The sequence below is a fragment of the Penaeus chinensis genome, chromosome 40, assembly GCF_019202785.1.
Source record: "Penaeus chinensis breed Huanghai No. 1 chromosome 40, ASM1920278v2, whole genome shotgun sequence".
NCBI classification, from domain to species: Eukaryota; Metazoa; Arthropoda; class Malacostraca; order Decapoda; family Penaeidae; genus Penaeus; species Penaeus chinensis.
In genome coordinates, this window is record NC_061858.1 from 7,858,528 (window position 1) to 7,863,527 (window position 5,000).

A 5,000-nucleotide genomic window follows, 5' to 3' on the forward strand; every position below is an offset into this window, starting at 1 on the left:
GTAAGTCAGATGGGTGCCTAATTAATCAAGTGCCAAGCAAGTAACGTAAATAAGTGCAGAGTTAGGCAGCCATCCGCCCCAGCCCCACAAAACGCAACCTCCAGTTGGAATAACCAGTTCCTCGTCGTTTCCCTTTGAAGCCATGGCTCAGTGGTTCGAGCAGAGGCTCCTAAAGGATGGATCTCAACGCCCACCTGGGACTGTTAGCAGTGAGGATCGCGGAGCCTTATCGGAAAAAAATAGTGTATTTTTTTTCATTAGACGTTCGTCAGTGTTCATATTAAGAATAAGAAAAAAAAAATCGTAGTCTGAGAAAAAGAAATATATATTTTTTTTTATATACATAAATGAAGTGGCTAATGTTGACGGGTCGCGGATGTATCAAAGGTTTGCGAAAATAGGTTACGAGTTTAAAAAGGTAAGAAGTCAACTTATGTGGATTTCTGCTGTTTTTAGATATATATTTTTTCTCTTTCCCATCCGACTCTTTGGTCCACTATCCACCTTCCTTGCCTCTTTCTCACATTCTCTTCCTCCTCCCCTCCTTTCTCTATAGTTCTAGGTTCCTTTCCTGCTCTCTAATTCTCTTGAATATAAGTTCTCTCCCAAAAATACAAATCACACCAATATTCGCAGACCAAAAAAAAAAAAAAAAAAGTCGACCAAAATAATTGCGAATAATAAAACGCATCAGGAAAATAACATCAAAGGGGTTTCCCTCCCTTTCATCCCCCTCACAAACACCCGGGGAGGCCGAGGGGAGGAAATCAGCTGAATACAGAATCTGTGTTAATGTGGATTATCCCCCATTATTTCCTCTGGAGTGGCGCCGCCTGGAAGAGCTGGTCCTTGCGTTGATGACGTACTCTTCCAATTGTTATTAGTTTTTTGTTATTCTTATTTGTAGTAGTATTGACGTCATCATTATTGTTGTTATTTGTATCACTGTGATGGTAATAATAATGAGTAGCATTAATGGAGGAGTTTATTGCAATATGATAAATGTTATATTCATAATAGTTTTATTTCATCAGTATCATCATTACTACGAACAGTATGAAACTTATCAATAGTAATCATATTGCTATCTGTAATAACAAAACTAATCATTGTTATTGTTGTTTTTGTTGATGTTGTTTTTATACTTGTAGTTTTGTTGTTGTTATTTCATTATTTTATCATCTTAATCATTGTCATCAATGATATCATTTTATTTCAAGGAATTTCACAATCACCACTGTCATTAAAGCGATCATTATCATCCTTATCGTTATTATTATCCTCTTTATTATGTATTCAATATTGTCACTGTAACATCACCAGCGCTGCAGATACTTTTGAAATAATCAATCTGCCAGTCACTAGCAGCATGATATGCGTATCAATATGTACCTACATTCATACACAAATATATATGGATAAACAGGTAGAAGTTTGTGCCTGTGTGTGTATATATGTATGTGTATATACATATATATATATATATATATATATATATATATATATACATATATATATATATATACACACACACACACATATATATATATATGTGTGTGTGTGTGTGTGTGTGTGTGTGTGTGTGTGTGTGTGTGTGTGTGTGTGTGTGTGTGTGTGTGTGTGTGTTTGTGTGTGTGTGTGTGTGTGTGTGTGTGTGTGTGTGTGTGTACAGGCACAAACTTCTATCTGTATATCTATATGTTTGTTTATGAATGTAGGTACATATTGATACGCATATCATGTTGCTAGTGATTTATTTATTATTTCAAAAGTATATGCCGCGTTGGTGAGTGCGTGTGTGTGTGTGTTTGCGTGTGTGTGTGTGTGTGTGTGTGTGTGTACATATATACATATATACATATATGCATATATATTAGTATATACGCAATTGATTTGTTTGCCTCTTGTATGATAGGAATCTTATGTATTGTGCGAGAAGCTTATAATCGTTTGTACAATAGTATTTGATATCACTGATTGTTCTAGCTAGAAGAAATTAAAGTGAAAGAATGATAGAGAATAAGAAAAACATTAATGGTATACAGGCGAGCCAGAGAGAGAGACAGGGGGTGAGAAAAATAGTGATGCCCGAGAGAAAGGATGTATGTCCGTCTGTACGCATTTGTATCTGAGCCAGCTCCAAATTGGGCCTATGATCACCTCGTTAATTAGGTTTCCATTAAGAGTATTCCTTGGCCTCCTGCTGCCTTCTGGTGGCTAAATATTTGCTCGTGCAAATTGTGACTCCTTGGTTATACTTTCTTCCTTTTTTTTTTTTTTTTTTTTACTCTTCCCCCGCTGCTCCTCATAATTCCTCCAAAAACCTCAGCCTCGTACCACCTCCCTTTTCCTTTATCTCCTCACTACTTATCAACCCATCTCTCGCATCCTCACAATTCATAATCCTACCCCCTGCCTCCTTTTTTCCCCTGTCTCCTCATGCCTCTCCTCCTCACAACTCGTTTTCCTCCTCATACTCCTACTCTCTCCCTCATTACTAATTATCCTTGCTCCCCCTCCTCATTCTCTTTCCTCTTACTTCCTCTCCCCCCCCTTTCTTCCCTCCTCCACACCACTCATTCTTTTACCTCCACCCTCTTCTTCACCACTCATCAAACTACCTCTTGCTCCTCCTCTTCCTACTTCCTCTCCCCGCTCTTCCTTCTGCTCCTCACACTTTCTCCCTCAATCCTTCACTCTTCTCCTTCTTTTCCTTCTTCTTCTCCTACTCCTCCTGCTCCCTCCTTTTTTCTGCAGCCCTTATTCTCACACTTCCTCCCTTACTCTTTTCCTTCTCTTTTTCCTTCTTCTCCTCTTTCCCCTCCTCCTACTGTCTTCTCCCCTTTCTCTTTCAAAGTGATACTTTTTGCAAATGGGTATGTGCAGTCTCCTATATTTTCTTGTGTGTTTTGTGTTGGCCGCGCACTGATCAATAGAGGTTATGACGTCACCTTTGTTCATGAATAATATTTGATTATTAGGCTGAAGTACGTGTAGTTTGTTTATACGGATCAATGTATGAATGCGTGGCGCTATGTAGGTTTACACATACACACACACACACACACACACAGAAATATATATATATATATATATATATATATATATATACATGCATATATTTATTTTTCCTTATTTCTTTTTCTTTCTTTCTTTCTTTCTTCTTTCTTTCTTTCTTTCTTTCTTTCTTTCTTTTTTTCTTTTTTCTTGTTTTTTTTTTTTTTTTTTTTTTTTTTTTTTTTTAATTTTATTTTATTTTATTTTATTTTATTTTATTTTATTTTATTTTATTTTATTTTATTTTATTTTATTTTATTTTATTTTATTTTATTTTATTTTATTTTATTTTATTTTATTTTATTTTATTTTATTTTATTTTATTTTATTTTATTTTATTTTATTTTATTTCATTTCATTTCATTTTGTTCTTTCTTTCTCTGTTTCTTTCTTTTCTTTTCTTTTTTCTCTTTTTATGACCTGCATATTTCATTCATACTGCTTATTAATTTGTTAGTGAATTTTTTACACGCGTGTGCATATGTGTAAGTGTGTTTATGTGTTCTTTTAGAGCAATAATTTCTAGATTATCGACTTCTAGATCAGGGCTGTCATTTACCCTAGTAAGGTCACATTTCCCCGTACACGGTCCATATAATCATAGGTCGATCGAAATAACATCTTATGAAGGTAATATGACAATGATGATAATGAAAAAAAAATCCTGTAAGAGTGTAAGTAATCATCTAAAAATACGACTATAAGAGTGGAATAGCAAATATGCCGAGGGCCGCACACAGTCAAACATACAAAACTGTCATACATGTCTGAAATTCTCAAGAATGTTCAGATCTTTATATTCAGACACTACCTTATATATGTTTGTAAGAGGCATCTTGCACGAATTTCTGTGCTAGAGTGGAGTCTGGGGCAAACTCGGCCGGGAAAAGGGCTCCAGTGTCATTCTTGCTCGCAGCCTGCACCGAATGATATCAGGTATTCAGTACTGTGGCTATATTTACTCTCGCTACGTAGGGTTGTCAGGAAGTATTCTGGTAGAATGTATTTTATAAATGTGTGTGTGTGTGTGTGTGCGTGCGGGTGCGGGTGCGGGTGCGCGTGTGATTCCATACAGCAACTTAAATGTCTAAAGTTTATGTCTGAAATACGAATATCATGAAAGTGTGGCGTTTTGTTACGAGAAATATGAATACAAGTGAATTACAGTTTGTTTTCTTGGGCTGTTTCTAGTCATGGTTATAATACTAAAGAAACTGCAGTCATAGAGAAATGGTTAGATATTCATTTGTTTCTCTCTTTTTTTCTCTCTAGTGGAAAGTATATGTTCTTCATTTGATCTTAAGGCAGGGTAAATGTCTTGCAAGAAAATATCTTGTCCATATATGAAACCACTGTGCCATATCGCAATATATTCAAGTTCTAAGTAAAAAAAAAAAAGTTTTATTATCATCAAACAATTCTCATTTTTGAGATTCAAGAACTCGTTTCTTTTTGCACATGAAGAGGTATGATTACCTCTGTAATGTTCAAAACGAAAAGCCCCCACACTTTACTTCTAAAAGGAAAAAGAAGAAAAGAAAAGAAAAGCTTCACAAAGCTTTACATAGAACTGCAGTGTCTTTGTATGTTTTCGTTCTGCAATGTTTGAAAAGAGTCACATGCATTGTGCTTCGCGTTTAGGACCACTACTGTCAACACCGGTGTATTGTGTGCATTCAAAACAGGTAGGCTTCTTTGAATCAAGCTTATTGTTATTTGGGCATTGTTTAATGCTTCTTCGTCACGACATCATCCGTAAACAAGTTATGATGGGTGGGTCGTGGTAGTGTCAACCGTATTTGAAATAAAGTGCGAATTTAACACATTACTTTTTTAATAATAATGATAATAATAATAATAATAATAATAGTGATAATAATAATAATAATAATTATAATAATAATAATAATAATAATAATAATAAAAATGAACAAGGCAGGTGG